The sequence below is a fragment of the Pleurodeles waltl genome, chromosome 2_2, assembly GCF_031143425.1.
Source record: "Pleurodeles waltl isolate 20211129_DDA chromosome 2_2, aPleWal1.hap1.20221129, whole genome shotgun sequence".
NCBI lineage: Eukaryota > Metazoa > Chordata > Amphibia > Caudata > Salamandridae > Pleurodeles > Pleurodeles waltl.
The window spans coordinates 687,608,554-687,630,272 of record NC_090439.1 but is presented as its reverse complement, the minus strand read 5'-3'; positions in this window follow the sequence as shown (position 1 = coordinate 687,630,272).

Sequence of the window (21,719 nt, the reverse complement as noted above, 5' to 3'; positions counted from 1 at the left end):
TGCCAAGTTATGGAGCATGGAGCAGGCGATGATGATGTCGCACACCTTCTTCGGTGAGTAGAATAGGGACTCACATGTCATATGGAGGCACCTGAGCCTGGCCTTCAGGAGGCCGAAGGTCCGCTCGATCACCCTCCTAGTCCGCCCATGGGCCTCATTGTACCGTTCCTCTGCCTTGGTCCTGGGATTCCTCACTGGGGTCAGTAGCCAGGGCAGGTTGGGGTAACCAGAGTCCCCCAATAGCCATACACGGTGCCTCTGGAGTTCACCCATCATATCAGGGATGCTGCTATTACGCAGGATGTAGGCGTCATGCACTGAGCCAGAGAACATTGCATTTACCTGCGAGATGTACTGGTCTGCCAAACAGACCATCTGGACATTCATGGAATGATAACTCTTCCTGTTCCTGTACACCTGTTCATTCCTGCGGGGGGGACCAGAGCTACATGGGTCCCATCAATGGCACCTATGACGTTGGGGATATGTCCAAGGGCATAGAAGTCACCTTTCACTGTAGGCAAATCCGCCACCTCAGGGAAAATGATGTAGCTCCTTACGTGTTTCAGCAGGGCAGACAACACTCTGGAAAACACATTGGAAAACACAGGCTGGGACATCCCTGATGCCATGGCCACTGTGAAAAGACCCACTTGCAAGGAAATGGAGCACTGACAGCACCTGCACGTCTGGGGGGATTCCAGTCGGATGGCGGATTGGAGACATCAGGTCTGGCTCCAACTGGGTACATAGTTCCTGGATTGTGGCACGGTCAAACCGGTAGGTCACGATGACATGTCGCTCTTCCATTGTCAACAGGTCCACCAGTGGTCGATACACCAGCGGATTCCGCCATCTTCCAATATGTCCCAACTGACGGTGCCTAAGAAGGACAACAGCGAAGAAACTGTCAGCATTCCTCCAGGTATGTACCCACAGTCACACACAAGACTACAACAGACAATTAACCCATCCGGGAAAGGTTTTGAGTGTAGGCCTCGGTATGTGTGACGCAGTAGTAATTGAAGCCATGTGGGCCCCTGAAATGGCGGCTGCCTGACCTCTAAACTGGGACATTGGAATTGTGGGGTAACTGCGCTGGCGTTGGACACCGTCGCAGTAAGCGGTCGTAGAGTGCAGCGCAATGCTGCATTGGTTAAGATTGGACCCTATGGGTCCCAGGAGCCAATGAACAGGTGCGCTGACGGTGATGATGCCCCCCGCCGCGGACGTCACCGCCGCCGACGTCACCACCATTTTCTATCTGTTCAATCACTAGATACCTGACCTTCGACAGGAGAGGACCTACACTGCTAGTGCTGCTGTGACCTCGGTCTGGAAGCGACGATGGCCGCTGCGTCTGGGGAAAGGGCCCCTGCCTTCACTGCACAGGAGTTGGAGAAACTTGTGGATGGGGTCCTCCCCCAGTATACGCTACTCTACGGTCCTCCAGACCAACAGGTTAGTACACAGGGAGCACGTTGTATGGGCTAGGCCTGGGTGGAGAGGGCTGGGTGGATGAGGGAAGGGGGCAGAGTACATAGAACAGTCATGCATGGGGATGAATGGGCCACAGGGATAGAGTTGGGAGGGGGCCAATTACAAAGACGGTGCTGTAGGTAACGACTGTTCCTCTTTCCTTGTGCATGTCATGTAGGTCAGCGCCCACCAGAAGAGGGACATTTGGCGTGCCATCGCCAAGGAAGTCCGGACCCTGGGGGCCCACCAGAGACGGGGCACCCACTGCCGGAAGAGATGGGAGGACATTCGCCACTGCAGAAAGAAGATGGCGGAGGCTCAGCTGGGGATGGCCTCCCAACGTGGGAGGGGTGCCCGTCGCACCATGACCCCCCTGATGTTCCGGATCCTGGCGGTGGCCTACCCGGAGTTGGATGGGCGCTTAAGGACATCACAGCAGACACAAGGGGGTGAGTACAACCTCATCCTATGGACTTTGCGTGCAGTGGAGCTGTCTGGGTGGGGGAGGTGGGCTGTGGGTGTCCCTAGGCCAGGGCGAGTTAGGTAGGCAAGGCCCCTCCATTATGTAGGCCATGTGGCACTCTACCCCAGCTCAAAAAAATGGCAAATTGATGTATAGTTGCCCCTTTGCCATCCATGTGGGCAGATTTCTACCATTGCCGTGTAGGCCACATCCCAGAAATTGCATGTGCAGAATGCAGGAGCACGGCGTAATGCAGGGGGCTGCTGCGTTTGTCTTGTCCGCCAACGGCAGCGGTATGCCATGCACTAAAATTCTCTTTCTTCTGTCTCCACCCTTTTTCTGCTCTCCCTGTCCTTCTGTACATCAGCATCAACAGGCGGAGGTACAGTGGCACCGGAGCACGAGGGAGCTGCATCCCACATGGCCATGGAGGGCCACACCACAGACTCTGAATTCACCAGTGGGACGGAGGGCGAGGGGAGCTTCACGTCGGCCACAGGATCACCAAACAGCGACACGGACTCGTCCGCCGATGGGAGCTCCCCTGTGGTGGCGGCACCATCTGTGCGCCCCACTTCTACAGGTACAGCCGCCACCTCCCCTACCAGCACCGCCCTCCCAGCAGGCCCTCAGCATTCGCCCGTGCCCGCTCACCCAGGAGGATGGGCATCACCTTCGCCCCAGGCACCTCAGGCCCTGCCCCAGTCACCCCAGCTGCCCTCAGTGAGGAGGCCATTGACCTCCTCAGGTCACTCACTGTTGGGCAGTCTACCACTGTGAATGCCATCCAGGGTGTAGAACGAGAGTTGAAACACGGTAATGCATTCCTGGAAGGCATTCATTCTGGTCAGGCTGTCCTTCAGCGAACCCTGCAATCTCTGGCCTCAGCACTGATGGCAGCCATTGTCCCTGTGTCCAGCCTCCCCCCTCCAACTTCCTCCACCCAGACCCAATCCCCTGTACCCCAGCCCATCCCAAGCACACCTACAGACCAGCATGCACACAAGTCAACACACACAAGTAGCTCAAGCAAACATAGGCAGCACACACACCACAGGCACTCACACAAGCATCAGACCCATACATCCACTGTCTCCACTGTGTCCCCCTCCTCCTCTTCTCCCTCCTCCCTCCCAGTCTCGTCTACACACACACCTGCATGCACCACATCTACAGGCACTAGGACTCGCACCAGGACACCCAGCACCACAGGCCGCTCACCTGCACTCACCACCTCCACTGCCATTTACACGTCCCCTGTATCCTCTCCCAGTGTGTCTGTGACGCCCCCTCCCAGAGTACACAAACGCCGGCAATCACTCACCCAACATCCATCCACCTCACGACAGCCTCCAGTACCTGCACCTGCACCCAAAACAGCTAAAGTGACACCTCCTACAACCACCTCCTCTTCCTCCACTCCCATTGCCCCTCCAGCTACCCATCCCAGTGTACGTCAGAAACTGTCCCTATGTCAAATTGACCTTTTTGCCCCCACCCCCCCCTCCAATTCATCAGTCCCGTCATAGCGCCTCAGCCAAAAAGCCTCCAGTACCAGTGGTGCGTGTACCAGGATTTTGGAGTGCCCCGTCCACCAGGGCAGGCAGTAGGACCCGGAGCCAAGGCACTGTCAGCCCACCCCCTGTAAAGGCTCCGAAATTGGAGAGTGGAGGACGGGACCGTGTCAAGACTCCTGGTGGGACAAACAGTGAAATGGGATCAAAGGCGATTGGTGAGTCATCTGTAACTCAAAAGAAGGTGGGGAAGGTCCCAAAGAAGTCTCTCCAACCTGTTGTGAGTGTCACGGCGGAGAAGTGCGCCATCATTTTCGGCGGTCCAGACACAACCGCCAGCACCATCGTTACTGGTCAGGAGACCATCGCCAGAGTCATAGCTCAGGAGGGCTCAAGTATCGTCACTGGTCAGGAGACCACCGCCAGAGTCACAGCCCAGGAGGGCTCAAGTATCGTCACTGGTCAGGAGACCACCGCCAGAGTCCCAGCCCAGGAGGGCTCAAGTATCGTAACTGGTCCAGAGACCACCGCCAGAGTCATAGCCCAGGAGGGCCCAAGTATCGTTACTGGTCAAGAGACCACTGCCAGAGTCATAGCCCAGGAGGGCCCAAGTATCTTTACTGGTCAGGAGACCACCGCCACCGCCGGAGTCACAGCCCAGGAGGGCTCAAGTATCGTAACTGGTCCAGAGACCACCGCCAGAGTCATAGCCCAGGAGGGCCCAAGTATCGTTACTGGTCAGGAGACCACCACCACCGCCGGAGTCACAGCCCAGGAGGGCTCAAGTATCATAACTGGTCAGGAGACCACCGCCAGAGACATAGCCCAGGAGGGCCCAAGTATCGTTACTGGTCAGGAGACCACCGCCAGAGTCATAGCCCAGGAGGGCCCAAGTATCGTTACTGGTCAGGAGACCACCGCCACTGCCGGAGTCACAGCCCAAGAGGGCTCAAGTATCGTAACTGGTCAGGAGACCACCACCAGAGTCATAGCCCAGGAGGGCCCAAGTATCGTTACTGGTCAGGAGACCACCGCCACCGCCGGAGTCCCAGCCCATGAGGGTCCAGAATCCCACAGCCCGCAGGCCAATGATGGAACGTCAAGCCACACACCAACGTCCAGTGTGGAGTTCGTCATGCCACACACCAATGTCCAGTATGGAGTTCGTCATGCCACACACCAATGTCCAGTGTGGAAATCGTAATGCCACACACCAATATCCGTACCAGAACCGCCATGGCAAAGCACCGCTGAACAGGGCAAAACCGCCATGGTGAAGACCGCTGAACAGGGCAAAGACCGCCATGGCTAAGCACCACTGAACAAGGCCAAGACTGCCATGGTGAAGACCGCTGAACAGGGCAAAAACCGCCATGGCTAAGCACCGCTGAACAGGGCAAAGACCGCCATGGTGAAGACCGCTGAACAGGGCAAAGACCGCCATGGCTAGGCACTGCTGAACAGGGCAAAGACCGCCATGGTGAAGACCGCTGAACAGGGCAAAGACCGTGTGGGTATGAATAGTCCGGCACATCAGGCATCGTTCTCCCATGTGCAGCTGGGACTGTGACAGGACATGTACTTTCACTGGGAGACTCATCCAGTCTGGGCACCAGTCCCACCCAGTACCAGTAGAGAACTGCATCTACTTGCGAAGATGTGTCTTTGCACTCCCCAGGATGTAACAGTGGGCAAGCCACCCACTGTAGAGACTTGAGAGACTGTGGCTTTGCACTCCCCAGGATAAAGCAGTGGGCAAACAACCCACTGGAGAGACTTGAGAGACTGTGGCTTTGCACTCCCCAGGATAAAGCAGTGGGCAAACAACCCACTGGAGAGACTTGAGAGACTGTGGCTTTGCACTCCCCAGGATAAGGCAGTGGTAAATTTCTTCTTGCCATTCTGAAAACTAAATTAGTATCTCTGGGTGAACGAACGTTGCAGCAGCCTGAAGGATGAATTCTCTACCTCTGGCTTTATGCTCTCAATCATCACTCCATCATTTCAGGAAATTTTAAAAAATGTATCTATTTATCTGTTAGTACCTGGCTGCTGCTGTGTCCAGACTGGTTATTTTAGCACCAAAGAAACGAAGGTGAGCTTGTGCTTTATAAATACCCATTACAATAACTGTTCCTCCAGGGAAAGGGTGGTCTATCAACATACGTAGTGGTGTGAGCATGCAAGGAATAAAACAATACAACTATAATCAAGTTCTATATCACAAAATCTAAAAAAAAATGAAGCGTAACTGAAATATCTCCACTGCAAGGAAACAGAGGCTTCCGGATGCCCTTCTGACCCTTGTCTACCACCCATTTTCAAGAACAGTCTTTTATCTACCTGTGCACCAGTAGGAAGAGTCATCAATAATTCTTTAACTACGGGAAGCTTTCCAGAAGTCCTAAAAAAGCCATACATACGCCCTTTATTAAAGAAAACAAACCTAGGCATATGATCCCTACAACAGACCAATTGCACACTGACCTTTCCTGGCCAAACTGATAGAAAGAGCAGCATTGGCCCATATGTCACAATTCATTGAAGATAACTCCATACTTTTAGACTACCAAACTGGATTCCACCCAGGAAGACACACAGAATCTGCCCTTATGGCCATCTAGGATGGCCTTATACACACAGTAAACTGCAATGGAGTTGCTGCACTACTTTTCTTGGACCTCTCAGATGCCTTTGACACAGTTGACCATGACACCCTAATACAAAGACTCTACAAAGCTGGCATAGAGACTGCTCTTGGCTGGATCACAGCCTATCTTCAAAACAGGACTAATGCCTTCATTCTCCTACCTTTCTCAATCAAACCATACTTCACAAAAGCAGGGCTCCCTCAAGGCTCTATCATCTCATCCATGCTTTTCAACATCTAGATGAAGCCATTACCAGCAAAGATCAATGAATTTCACCTCACATGCTACAACTATGCAGATGACACATACATTCTCCTTAAACTGGAAAGCAAAAACACATTAGAAACTCACAAATCATCAGTTGCGTGTGAGCCAATGATCACTGGATGACATGGAGCCATAGCAAATACTCACATGTGGTGACTGGACAAATTATGACATACTCTGTGCCTGGCCTGACAATCTGGGACCACCTCCTTAAGTATCTAAGGAAGTAAGACACCTTGGAATTACCATGGACTCCAAGCTAACAATGAATGCCTAAGTGGACAAATTAGCAAGCTCAGGCTTCATCACTATGAGAACTGTGCAACGCATCTTCACCCACCTGGGACTTACCCACAAAGTCCAGGCTACTATCTTTCTTGTACTGTCTAAACTGGGTTATGTCAATGGCCTCTACCTTAGACCATCTCAATCAACTATGAATATACTACAACAGATTCAGGACTCTGCTGCCAGACTACTCCTATATGTAAAGCTAAAAGCCCGCTGTGGCCTACAGAGGACTCTATTTCTTTGTTTCTAGGAGTGTCACCCACTTTCTCCTGGGGAGGCTTCGTAATCCCTTTTCTTTTGTCACCCCCAGTGGACATCCTGGTCACCCTAGTCTTGACTCAGTGGTCTGTCTTCCTTCCCAATTCTTGGGGAGAAATTGAACCTAGGTCTACCAGATTTTAATGAAACTTGTCATCAAAGCAGTTACTCAAAATGTGTTCTTTCATAAACAAGTTATAAAGCACATCATAGTCATGCACTTCATTTTCAGTTACCCAACCATCCAGTATTTTCACTGAGTAGTCTACAAAATCAACCCAGGATTGGCTCGAGGTTTTGTGAGCCCCCGGTCATAATTCTATACTCCTCAGTGGTGAATCCAAAGCCCTCAATCAGGGTAGCCTTCATGTGGTCAGAGGATTCATCATCTGCACCAGAGACTTTGAGGAGCCTATCCCTTCACTTACCAGTGAACAGTTCCCACAGGACAGCTCCCCAGTGTGATATTTTTAGTCGTCTAGTTCCACAGGCCTTCTCAAAGGCTATGACCCTCCTGGTGATGTCATCACCATCCTCATACTTGAGGACAATCACTTTGGGGATTTAAGGGGTATCAGATTGCTCTCTGTCCCTAGATTTTGTATTGCTGCCACCATTTATTGGTGCAAGGCACATTTCTACTCTCTTCCTTTCTATAGACAGGAGCTGTTTCTCCTAAGCTAATCTTTGGCCATTCTTGCTAAAAGGAGGTCCTCTTTATTGAGGCTGCCCTCACTGTTCCCAGAGGATCTGGACTCCCCTGTGGGAGACCCAGATCCTATGAGTACTATCCATGGAGACAGGGACCCTGGGGGCCTGTTCTCCCTAGTTATGTTGGGAGGGGGGAGTTAATCCTCCTGATCCCTAACTTCTTCCCCATTTGAGGGGAGGTCTTCCTCCTCAGCAGGGTGTTCCCTTGTACACTCTGCCAAGAGCTCCTGGAGCTGTGTCTTGGTAGAGTTGGAACTAGTTTTCATTTTTCAGAAGCCACAGAGGGACCTTAGCTAATTCATCTTAAGATGGAGGTAAGGGGTGAGGTCGAGTTCCACCTCCATGTCCTCTGAGCTACTCATTTTGTTACTAAAGTTGGGATTACTTTTAGGAACTAAAAACTACTTCTAGCTACTAACCCCTAACTATAGTAACTTTTATATCTAAAAAAGAAATGCTAAAGGGGACTTAGCCAATGCCCTAGAAGGACTTTTTTTTTTTTTATTGGAAAAATTGTCCAATTAAGAAATCAGTTGAATCTAAAGGCAATTTTGGAATATAGTTGTGTGATCAGGTATTGGCTGAGTAGTCCAGCAATTGCAGTCATAGATCTCACCGTTGCCCCAATGTAGGAAGCTGCCTTTGTATATACTATATCAAAATAAGATATAGGCCCTCATTATGACTTTGGCGGTCAGCTGACCACCACGCCGGCAATGACGGTAGTACCGCCACCAGGCTGGCTGTGCAGACTGCCATATTATGACCACGGCAGTGATCCCTCCTGTATGCAGCCAATGCATCGCTTGAACCGCTAGTGCGGTCTGGCTACCGACCACGGTGGTTGCCATATTCAGCCTGGCAGAACACCATTCATCACCCACCATAATATGACATAGCAGCCCGCCAGGATTTCCGGGGGACCACCAACATGAAAAGCCTGGTGGAAATGTCCCATATAAAAGGAGACACTCACCTCTAGGGACACAGAGGAGTCTGCAGTCACCATGGAATCCAAACTGGAAGTCCTGCCGATGCTGTACCACGCGATGGGAGTCCAGGAGCAGCGACGTAGATGAAGTCGACAACCGTGAGTACAGCCGTTTAGCACACAAGGGAGGGAGGGGAGAGTGATACGCCCACATGCACAACAAACACCATACACACATACCACACACATTGAGAACAATCGGCTGAAAAATACAACAAATACAAAAGGCAGAAAAAAAGAAAGCCAGGACAAATACCTGTGATGCAACCACTGTATTGCAGTGTGAATAGCGCCAACAACAAAACAAGAACTATATACAATGGGCCATTGGCCAATCCATTTGTCCATGGCAACCCACAGGGCAACAAAATAGGCCCAACTTGGGCAGAGGGTGGGGGGGTATTTCTTCTTGGAAGGAGGGTCTTTAGATTGGATTTGGGAGGGGGTGGGCTCTTGTTCCTCTACTAAAGGGACCGGCAGTGTGTCTGGAGCAGGGGGTGGGAGTGGCTGCCTTGTGTCCCGGAGTGGAAGCCTTCTTAGCAGGGGAGGGACATTGGAAACACTGGGGGGGGCAAGGGAGGACTGGGAGATGTAGGGACTGGGCTGGGGGAGCAAGACCTTATGTTAGGGACAACACGAGGTGGGTCAGGAGTAGGGGAGAGATCAAGGCAGGAAAGGAAAAGTTTCTTAGATACAGTGGGGAGGCTTGTGGGAGGAGAATGGAGATAGAGGGAGTGGTCATGGGACATGTAGGTGTGCTGGACTGGGTTGTAGGAGCATGCAAAGTGTGCATATGTGAGGTGGATGACTGTTGAGTGTTTGACTGGCAGTGTATATGTGTTTTGGGAGGGGGAAGAGTGGGAGGGAGAGGACAAACAGGTTGAATGCATGTATGTTAGGGTAGTGGCTGCAAGTGAGGTGGGTGTGCTGCATGTGGTTGTGATGGTGGTGGTGGTGACTGCGCATGTTGGAAATGGGGTGCTAGTCTGTGTATCTGCAGTTGTGGTGACTGTGGGCAAGGCTGAACAGGTGGCAGGATCTGGGACTGAAGATGCAGTGCTTGCAGGTGTGAGTTACGATGTGACTGAGGGAGGAGGTGGAGGGGGAGACAGTGGAGGCAGTGACTGTTGTAGTGTGTGCTTCTGTGTGTTGACTGTGTGCATGCTTGTGGTGTGATCTGTGGTGCTTCTGCTTGTCTTTGCAAGTTCTGTCTGTTGTCTTGGGCGCATGCTCGTCTGATTGTGTGCTTTGGATGGGTGGGGAAGAGGTCTCTGGGACTGGGTACAGGTAGTTGGTGGGGGGATAGAAGAACTAGAGACACTGGCTGCCGTCAAAGGAGGCCAGATCCTGAAACAATCTCTGTAGGCCAGCCAAGCCAACGTGAATACCCTCCAGGTAAGCATTGCATTGTTGCATCCGGGATGCCAGACCCTGGATGGCATTCACTATGGTTGACTGCCCTACAGAGATGGATCTCAGGAGGTCAATAGCCTCCTTAGTGAGGGCAGAAAGGCTAACTGGGGGTTGAGGTGCCTGTGATGAAGGAGATGCCTGCCCTCCTGGGTGAACAGGCACGGGCAACTGGGTGGGGGGCTACTGGGAAGGCAGTGCTGGAACGGGGGTGGCGGAAGAAGATGATGCCGGGGTGGTCCCAGAGGGGTTCACCACTACCAGGGGGCTCCCATCAGAGGAAGAATCAGAGTCAGTAGTATCAGCTCCCCCTGGTCCTCCCATCGCACTCCAACCCACTGGTCCGCTCAGTGTTGGTGGACACTGCCTTCTGAGTCCTGTGGCTGCAGCTCCCCCACTCGCCAGTGCTGCTGCTCCTTCGCCAGATGATGCTAATGCATGCAAGTACAGATGAAGAAAAGGAGGGAGGGTGGGGGCAAAAGAAAGGGGGCACAGGGTCAGTAACAGCAATAACAGCATATATGGCATACACATCACAATGAATCACTGGTGATTTACACAATCCACTGACAACCAAAATACCACACCATTGCCAGGGAACAACAACTGAAATGAACTCTGAAGACACTACCATCTGCACATTTACTGGATCACTAATCCATGTCTGCCTGTTGACAAAGGCACAGCTACACTTACTCCATCACAGTGAATGCACAATGTGCAATTGCCAGGTTACACCACCTAGGAAGTGGACATCAGTGCATCACTCCAACATTGGTGAGTCAGGATGTAGGCCCTTATTGAAGCTGAACTATCAGCAAATGACTAATACCAATCGTACATACCACTCACCATAGCAATGCAGAACTATACAACATAATCTACAAGGGTATACTGAGGCATACACTGACTATTACCTTGGCATCTAAAGACCATGCCCAGCTTTAGGAAACAAATGTACACAGTGAGTACTCACTCCCTTGTAGCTGCTATGCTGCCCTCAAACTCCCATCCAACTCTGGGTTGGCCACCGCCAGTATGCGGGCCATTAGGGGGCTTAGGGTCTGACGAGCACCACTCCCTCGGTGTAAAGATGTCCCCAGCTGGGCCTCTGCGATCTTCTGGGTCCTGCGTCTCAGGTCCTTCCACCTCTTTCTGCAGTGGGTGCTCTGCCGGCTATGGATGCCCAGGGACCGCACATCCTTGGCGAAGGCACGTCATAACTCTTTCTTCTGATGGGCACTGACCTGCATAGGAAACACAGACAGAAGGACACCATTAACTACATATTGCAGTCAGTTACAGCAATGGACTACATACTATATTGATCCCACAATCATCTTACACATCACTCGTACCTCGGTGTACATAATGCATGCAGCAAACAACACTCCCTAAAAGACACACTGCATACTCACACACATACATCAACATCCAGCTATGTTGCATCCAAAATACCTAAAAGGTGCTCACTTGTTGATCTGGAGGCCCATACAACTGTCCATCCAATGGTAGGACCCCATCCACAAGCCTCTCCAGGTCTTTTGAAGTGAAGGCTGGAGCCCTATCCCCTGTAGCATGGGCCATTGTGGGGTCCAGACACAGGACACAGCAGCTCACGCAGTGAAGTTCTTGATAGTGTGAACGCAGGAGTCAAGTGACTTGGGCGTCTGAAAGTGCCCGCACCAGTAATCACCGTCACCGCCGACAGTGATCATCATTGGTCCCTGTGCTCCATAGGCTTCAATGTTAACCAATGAGGTGAATTCCACCTGTCCTCTGCATGAAGGACAGGCGTGTGCCATTTCCTGGTGGTTGTAATCATGGAAGTCAATAAAATGTGCATTATAGGTACTTATGGTACACACCAAAGCAATTTCTACACATCTACATTATGCATTTGCTGCCAAAATCTGGCTCTTCAATGAGAGCTCACACAAGTGCACCGCTTGCAAAAGAGTTGTTGACCAAAATGTTAAATGTGATGGTACTAATCACATCTCACAACTTCAACTACATATGTGAAGAAGTATGACAAATTAATGAGAATGTATGGTATCAGAAGTCCGTTTGCATGTAGAGTTCACCAGAGCAGATCCCAATCATTGGTTGCCTGAAATGTATGAGACAGCTCTATTTACTGTGATGTTGTGTGTTTCTATCCTTCCTGCTATCACACACTTGTGATGTTTTGTCTGTTCAGATACCAACCACTGCAGAGGAGGAGGAATGCTATATACTTCTCACCCGTCATCTTGACAGGACCACAATCACTGAACTGGGTCACCAATTGGAGCCAGATCTCACTCCTGCTCTTTGTAGTCCTACTGCAATTCTTCCTACAGTACAGGTGCTGTCAGTGCTACACTTCCTGGCCAGTGGATCATTTCAGGTGACAGTGGGCTTGTCTGCAGGTATGTCACAGCCAATGTTTTCTAAAGTGATGAGCAGAGCTTTGACTGCCTTGATGAAACACATGAGCAGCTATATCATATTCACCCAAAGTGATGATGTGCCCACTGTTAAGACTGCTTTCTCTACAATGGGACACATTCCATATGTGACCTGGGCCATTGACAGAACCCATATTGCTTTGGTCCCTCCCAGGATAAATGAGCAGTTGTTTGGAAATAGGGAGAATTACAATTCTACAAATGTGCAGATGGTGTGCCTTGCTGATCAGTATATTTCCCACGTTACTGCCAAGTTTCTAGGATCTGTACATAATGCCGACGTAATGGGGAACAGCAGTGTCCCACAGATGATGGCACAACTACAGAGAGAGAGAGTCTCGCTCATTGCTGAGCATGATGTTTCACACAACCTATGTCACAGTATGTTACCTGGAGTAGCCCTTTGAGCTATTTTACACATGTAATGTGAGTTTCTCACTATTTCAAGGTGACTCTGGCGACCCGAACCTATGCTGGCTGTTGACACCAATGAGGAATCCGAGGACAGGGGCAGAGAATCAATACAATGAGGCACATGGACAGATCAGAAGAGTCATCAAAAGAACATTTGGGCTACTGAAAGCCAGGTTCAGGTGCCTCCATATTTCTGGTGGATCTGTACTCTACTCCCCTGGAAAAGTCTCCCAGGTAGTAGTGGCCTGCTGCATGCTTCAGAATTTGGCCCTCAGGTGGCATGTGGCCATTCCTGCAGGAGGAGTGGGGAGACAATGCACCTGTGGCAGCAGAGGAAAATGAAGACAATAATGGCAATGAGGAGGATGTGGAAAACCGGACACATCTGATGCACCAGTACTTCCAATGACAGTCAGGTAAGATTATAGTTCTGTTCATACCACCATGTCAATGAAGAGCTGTGTGGTAGCTATGATGTACCGAGCTCAAATGTGTGCATTCTGAAACCTGATACTGTTCTATCTGTAGTCAGTCGTGCCAGTGGTATGATGATTGGGAAAAAGCGTATTCTGCCTATGCAATGTACCAGCTATTTTACACTTTCAAATACATGTCCATGTCAAACTGTGTCCTCATTCCATACAGTACTTAGCATTTCTTTATGGGTAATGTGAGTTTCAAGTGCTTAGACAACTCCTTGGAGACTTCATTGTCCCTGACAATTTGGCCTGGACTAGGTGTTCCAGAGGAGGGTTTGGCATACTGACAACATGGCATAGCTACAACCGTGGTATCTTGTCTGAGGCCCTTACATACGCTGTTTCTTGTCACTACTTGTGTTTGGAGTTAATTGAAGTGCCAAATTTTAAGTTGATGTGACCAGATGAATGTTGGCTGTTATGTTACAGGGGCTCATGTTGCTTTCCTTTCCTTTCCTTCTCATTTGAATGTCACTAATGGTTTCCCTTTTTTCAGATGTTGGTGTGGTCACTACCTGGAACTCTTGGAATGCTTACAGACTGCTTTCACATAGTGTGGTGGATGGTGACTTGTGGCAAGCAATTACACTGGTAATGTGTACCCCAAGTTGACTGTACATTGGATGGATTCACACTGACATTACATTTGCACAGGATAATAAAGGTCAAGACTTTGCATATTGATAAGATAAAAGCACAAGTCCTTCAGTTGTGTTTAAGTGTGTTTATTGAGATTATAATAAGGACTCTATTTTGTTAAAATGGATGACGTTTCTAGCATCCAGCTTATCTTGCTCCTGCTCATTCCCCCTTCACAATCAGTTACCCATTGCAAGTCTTCTCTCACCCACAGTTTCCACAGAGCACAGAGTACTAAGAAGTAAATGCAGATTGTCCTTAGAAAGTGCATATTGTGAATGAAACTGCCTACCGTGTACTCTGTGTATCACATTGAAGGATTTCCACTGGAAGTTCTGACGTAGGCTTGCAGAAGAACTTCATTGTATAAACTTTTGTTTGAGAAATGTTTCGTATTGTATTGTACATCCCCAGAGTGCAGTTATTGAGGAGGAACACAGAAGATTTTCTCTTACCTGAAGAAATGGGTTAGTGTTAAGAGTTTTAATTATTACAATGTTGTTTTCTATTTTTTATTATTTTTCATGCCATGCTAAATATGGAATCTTGATAGTTGTTTGTGCATAAAATGTGTATAGAACCCCATAGTTTGAAGGTTTGGGATGACATAATTTTCCTCTGGAATTATTGGGTTTCAGTAAAATATTAGGGTTCGGCTTTCCACTGTACCAAGAACCGGAAGAAAGAGTGGACCTGCAACCTTCAGGTAAAAAGGTAGTGTGAGCTGCTCAATGTCCATCTTATTTAATGTTAGTTTTGAATGGCTAGTATTGCCAGTAGCAAGTCTATTACTGCTTATTATAGTGGAACTTGTTATTCCTAAAACAAGCATCCAGAGTTTGGCTATACAGCTATTAGATTCCCCTTCATCTTCCTTCTGCACCCAGATACTAAGGGGGTCATTATGACCCCGGCAGTAAGTGTTAATGTGGCGGTATGACTGCCAACAGGCTAGTGGTACATACCGCCACATTATGAGATTGGTGGTTTGGCTGCAGCCAACCCGCCACTTCTCCACTCATACTGGCATGGCGGTATGAGCCGCCGGGCCGGAGACGTTTGTCTCTCGCCTGGCGGCCAGCATAGTACCACCGGCAGCATTATGAGCCTGCCTACCACCATGATTTTCGTGGCATTGCTCATACCACAAAAACTATGGCGGTAGGCCCTACCGGTGACAGGGAATTCCTGTCACCGGTAGGCGGGTCCACCATTCCCCAACACTCACCTGACACCCCCTACCCCTCTGATCATCACACACCCCCACCCCATCCGATCCCCAGACACACCCCTCCACTCGCCTCCGATTGTCACACACACACCCCCCACCCCCTCTGATCCTCAGACATACTCCCTACCCCTCCGATCCTGACACACCCCCCATACACGCATACACCCGCAGACATGCACCAGGCATACACCCAATCACTCACACTGGCATACACGCATTCATATACACACTGGCATACACACATTCATACTTGCGTACATCCAGACATGCTCACATACATTCTTACAATGATCACACTGACATGCAGACACACCCACACTTAACCATTCTTACACGCATTCACTCACATGCATTCAACCACGCAAACAACACACACAGGTGCATTCACACACTCACTCACACATTCATGCACACACTCAGTCAAACACACACAAAACCCCCCACCCTCGCATCCCCCTCCCCTGTCGGAAGCCTGACTTACCTTGAGCGAGGAGGTCTTCCGGCAGGGAAGGGGCGCTGCTGGTGGTAGCAGCACCCCAGCAGCAGAACACTGCCAGGCCGTATGAATTGTCATAATACGACTGGCGGCGTTCTGCTGGTATAGAGGTCCGTGTGGTAGCAGCGCCACCTTATCACCTTCCATCACCATGAACACTGCTGGATTTCCCCCCTTCTTGTGGCGGAAGTCTGGCAGTGCTCATAATATGGCGGACGGATGGTAGCTGCTGCAGCAGTATTTTGGTGGCCGTCACCGCAGCAATAGGCGGTTTTAACCTCCGATGTCATAATGACCACCTAGGTGTGTTGAACGCAGCCGCACCCAGCCCTGAAGTAAGCTTACTGTGTCACTCAACTGTCAGTATGAGTTTTATGACCTGCTGTACTTGAAAGAGTACTTTCCTCTCACAGTGTTACAGGTGAATATAAAAAAATCAAGATTGTGGCGATTGGGTTTCTAAGCAGTAGATAATTGTATTGTATTGTATTGTATTGTAATCGTATTTATATAGCGCTTACTACCCCTGACGAGGCGTCGAAGTGCTTTTCGATGAGTAGCACGCTACTCCGGAACCCAACAAGAATTAGTGATGGATTAGTATTGTTAAATAATGAGTACAGTTTTAGTATTATTATGGAGTTAATTAGAACCGCGGATATGAGAGTTTGTTAGTTAGATTGACTGGAGTAATGGAGGGGTGGAGGAGGAAAGAAATCCAGAAGTGTTAATTGGGAGTATATCCTTAATTTACTCAACCCAAAGGCTTGGGATGAGTAAAGGGGGGTGGAGGGGGAAGAGTATGTGGAAGGTTTAGGGAGAGCATAGTAGCAGGGTGAGATGAATGCAGGAGAATTTAGTAGGGTTGTGTGGAAGGTCACAGAGGTAGAGTAAGGTTTGGTGAGTTAGATGTGGAAGTGGAGGGAAGAGCTTAGGCAGAGATATTTAGGAGCTGAAAGTGGTAGAAGGGATTTGGGATGAGTCAGAGTGAGAATGGAGGATAGTTTGATAGATCCATGACATAAGAGTGATGAGTAGATAAGTGTGATAAGATGAGAGCAGGAATTCATAGATATCTAGTATAACAACCCACCCAGGAGCCATGCAATAATCCACGAACATGCCAAGCACAGAAACAACATATATACATATATATATATATATATATATATATATATATAAAGTGTCACTTACCCCCTGCAGATTCACATGCTCCGCACATCCCGCCATCCAGTGCTGGGCCCGGAGCGCCACAAGCCACCCCCCCTCGAAGAAGTCCCCCCGAGCCACGAGACCGAGGGACTCCTCCCCCCCCCGGCTCCACCGCGCATGGGCGGCGACTCCATCCCAGATTGCCTTCCCCGCAGAGGGTGAGGTAGGAGTTGTGTATTATAGTAATAGTGCCCATGCAATGGAGTAAATATGTATGTATATAATGTGGTTTAAAGCGATATATTTACAAATGTTGAAGATCAACTTCGAAACGGCTACAGGCTCCCGGGGAGGTGGGTGGGTGCATGTGAATCTGCAGCGTCTCATGCCACGAACAGATGTACACTGGGTAAGTGACATTTTCCGTTCGATGGCATGTGTAGCTGCAGATACGCATGCTTTGCATAAACTAGTAAGCAGTTATCTCTCGCCAAAAGCGGTGGCTCAGCCTGTAGGAGTTGAAGTTGTTTGAAATAAAATTTGTAGTACTGCTTGTCCTACTGTGGCTTGCTGTGTTGTTAACACATCCACGCAGTAATGTTTGGTAAACGTATGAGGCGTAGACCATGTGGCTGCCTTACATATTTCAGTCATTGGAATGTTTCCTAGAAAGGCCATAGTAGCACCTTTCTTTCTAGTCAATTGTGCCTTTGGTGTTATAGGCAGTTCTCTTTTTGCTTTGAGATAACAGGTTTGAATGCATTTAACTATCCATCTGGCAATGCCTTGTTTGGATATTGGATTCCCTGTATGAGGTTTTTGAAAAGCAACGAACAGTTGTTTTGTTTTCCGAATTTGTTTTGTTCTATCAATGTAGTACATTAAAGCTCTTTTGATGTCTAATGTATGTAGTGCTCTTTCAGCTACAGAATCTGGTTCTGGAAAGAACACTGGTAGTTCTACTGTTTGATTTAAGTGGAACGGTGATATGACTTTTGGTAAGAACTTCGGAGTTGTTCGTAAAACTACTTTATGCTTGTGAATCTGAATAAAGGGTTCTTGTATGGTAAATGCCTGTATTTCACCTACTCTTCTTAGAGATGTGATGGCAATTAGAAATGCTACTTTCCATGTTAAATATTGTATCTCACATGAGTGCGTGGGTTCAAACGGTGGACCCATGAGCTGTGTTAAGACAATGTTGAGGTTCCACGAAGGAACTGGTGGTGTTCTTGGTGGGATAATTCTTTTTAGGTCCTCCATAAAAACCTTTATGACTGGGATCCGAAAAAAAGAGTGAAGTTGAGTGCGTAATTTGCAGATAAGCTGAAATTGCGGTGAGATGTATTTTAATGGATGAAAAAGCTAGCTTTGACTTTTGTAAGTGCAGTAAGTAGCTTACGATGTCTTTAGCAGATGTGTGTAAGGGTTGAATTTGATTACTATGGCAGTAATAAACAAATCGTTTCCATTTATTTGCATAGCAATGACTTGTGGTAGGTTTTCTAGCTTGTTTTATGACCTCCATACATTCATGTGTAAGGTCTAGATGTCCGAATTCTAAGACTTCAGGAGCCAAATTGCTAGATTCAGTGATGCTGGATTTGGGTGTCTGATCTGTTGTTTGTGTTGAGTTAACAGATCTGGTCTGTTTGGCAGTTTGACATGAGGCACTACTGAAAGGTCTAGTAGTGTTGTGTACCAAGGTTGTCTTGCCCAAGTTGGTGCAATTAGTATGAGTTTGAGTTTGTTTTGACTCAATTTGTTTACTAGATATGGAAGGAGTGGGAGAGGGGGAAAAGCGTATGCAAAAATCCCTGACCAACTCATCCATAACACATTGCCCTGAAACTGATCCTGTGGGTACCTGGATGCTAAGTTTTGTCATTTTGCATTTTCTTTTGTTGCAAATAGATCTATTTGTGGTGTTCCCCATCTTTGGAAGTAAGTGGTTAGTATTTGGGATTGAATCTCCCATTTGTGGATCTGTTGGTGATCCCTAGAGAGATTGTCTGCTAACTGGTTCTAAATTCCTGGAATGAACTGCGCTATTAGGCAAATGTGGTTGTGAATCGCCCAATGCCAAATTTTCTGTGCCAGGAGACACAACTGTGTTGAGTGTGTTCCTCCCTGTTTGTTCAGATAATACATCGTTGTCATGTTGTCTGTTTTGACAAGAATGTGTTTGTGTGTTATTATAGGTTGAAAAGCTTTCAACCCTAGAAATACTGCCAGTAATTCTAAGTGATCTATGTGAAACTGTCTCTGTTGAGTGTCCCATTGTCCTTGGATGCTGTGTTGGTTGAGGTGTGCTCCCCACCCTATCATGGAGGCATCCGTTGTTATTACGTATTGAGGCACTGGGTCTTGGAAAGGCCGCCCTTTGTTTAAATTTATAGTGTTCCACCATTGAAGCGAGGTGTATGTTTGGCGGTCTATCAACACTAGATCTTGAAGTTGACCCTGTGCCTGTGACCATTGTGATGCTAGGCACTGTTGTAAGGGCCACATGTGCAATCTTGCGTTTGGGACAATGGCTATGCATGAGGACATCATGCCTAGTATTTTCCTCACTATCTTGACTTGTATCTTTTGTTTTGGGTGCATGGCCTGTATTACATTATGAAATGCCTGTACCCTTTGTGGACTTGGAGTGTTAATCCCTTTTGTTGTGTTGATTGTCGCTCCTAAGTATTGTTGTATTTGACACGGCTGAAGGTGTGACTTGTTGTAGTTGAGTGAGAAACCTAGTTTGTGAAGGGTTTCAAAGACCTACTTTGTGTGTTGTGAGCACCGTTCCTGCGTGTTGGTTTTTATTAACCAATCGTCTAAGTACGGGAACACTTGTATTTGCTGTCTTCTGATATGAGCAGCCATTACTGCCAGGCATTTTGTAAAAACTCTTGGCGCAGTTGTTATCCCGAATGGCAACACTTTGAATTGGTAATGTACCCCTTGGAATACAAACCTTAAGTACTTTCTGTGTGAAGGATGTATCGGTATATGGAAATACGCATCCTCTAGGTCTAGTGTTGTCATGTAGTCTTGTTGTTTGAGCAATGGGATTACGTCTTGCAGTGTCACCATGTGAAAGTGATCTGATTTGATGTAGATATTTAATGTTCTGAGATCTAATATAGTTCTTAGAGTTTTGTCTTTTTTGGGTATGAGAAAGCACAGTAAGTAAACTCCTCTTCCTCTCTGATGAATTAGTACAAACTCTATTGCATCTTTTTGCAACAACACTTGAACTTCTAGTTGTAGAAGATCTATGTGTTGTTTTGACATGTTGTTTGTTTTCGGTGGGACATTTGGAGGGAATTTTAGAAATTCTATGCAATAACCATGCTGGATAATGGCTAGCACCCACGTGTCTGTTGTTATTTCCTCCCAGTTTTTGTAGACCTTGGTTAGTCTCCCCCACACTGGTGTTATGTGTTGGGGATTTGTGACATGGAAGTCACTGTTTATGTTGTGGAGTTATGGGACTTTGGAACTTCCCTCTACTCTTTGGGAACTGTCCCCCTCTATATTGTGCCCAAAAGTTCCCCGCTGGTATTGGCTCTGATAAGTGGGCCTTGTTTGTGAGGTTGTGGGTTCTGTGCTTTATCCTCGAAACTGTGATTTTCGAAATGTGCCTCTGCTCTGTGGGGAGTAGAGTGCACCCATGGCTTTGGCCGTATCAGTGTCTTTTTTAAGGTTTTCGATAGCAGTGTCCACCTCCGGCCCAAACAACTGCTGTCCGTTAAATGGCATATTCAGCACAGCTTGTTGTATTTCCGGCTTGAATCCAGATGTATGCAGCCATGCATGTCTCTGTATTGTTACTGCTGTATTGACAGTCCTAGCAGCTGTGTCTGCTGCATCCATTGCTGACGGTATCTGATTGTTCGAGATACTCTGACCTTCCTCCACCACTTGTTGCGCTCTTAGGTAGATAAGGGTCAGTGTGTAACATCTGTTTAGGAAAACTCCATTTGCAGGTTAAATGCCTTATGCCATGTGCCTCATGGAAGGGCCAGGAATAATGTATGGTGGGTGCACCCTCTCCTTTTTCAGACAGGTTTCTAAATTCCTAATACTTAGCGTGAGAAACCTATGGCCTGATTCACAAAAGTAAGTTTCACTTTTTAGTAAGTTTTCACTTTGTATTGAGTTTACTATTTTTGGTATTGCTGATGCGTTTTTTTCATCCTTCACAGGATTTGAAAACTGTTTCCTCAAGGTTGATGGGATCTTTGGACCCAGTGAAGAGTGTGGTAACAATATAACATTGATTCCAACCCAAACTACAATTTTAAACACCATGACCCACGTGGCCGTGGAAGAATCCTACAATCAAAAAAGGTTTAAAAGCTTTATTTTATAACTACAAGGCCAAAGTCACGTAAATAGTGCATAAAATCAAATTGAATAGGTAAATAAACACCATAGGTTGACCACATCTATGAAACAAGTTTAATCTACTAAAAATCAACAACATTAGACAGTCAAGAAAAATAATGCATATTAATAAAGACACAATTTGAATAACAGAAACACTCCTTAAGTCAGGCTGTGAATACATTGGTTAAATCAGTTCACAAAGATTTAGAAATCAGGATTTTGGACATAGGTTCTCCCTGATTCTCGCCAGATTATGACAAGTATGTGTTTTTTACTAGGCAAAAGTAAAAAAAAAAAAAAAGACAAAAGAAATTTGGAAAATCATTTATCTCCTTACTTAGAAATACTCCAAACCTTTTGATTGGTTAGTTGGTTTAAGTCCACATTACACAAAAGGGGCAATGTCCAATCGAATTATTGCATAAATCACGTTT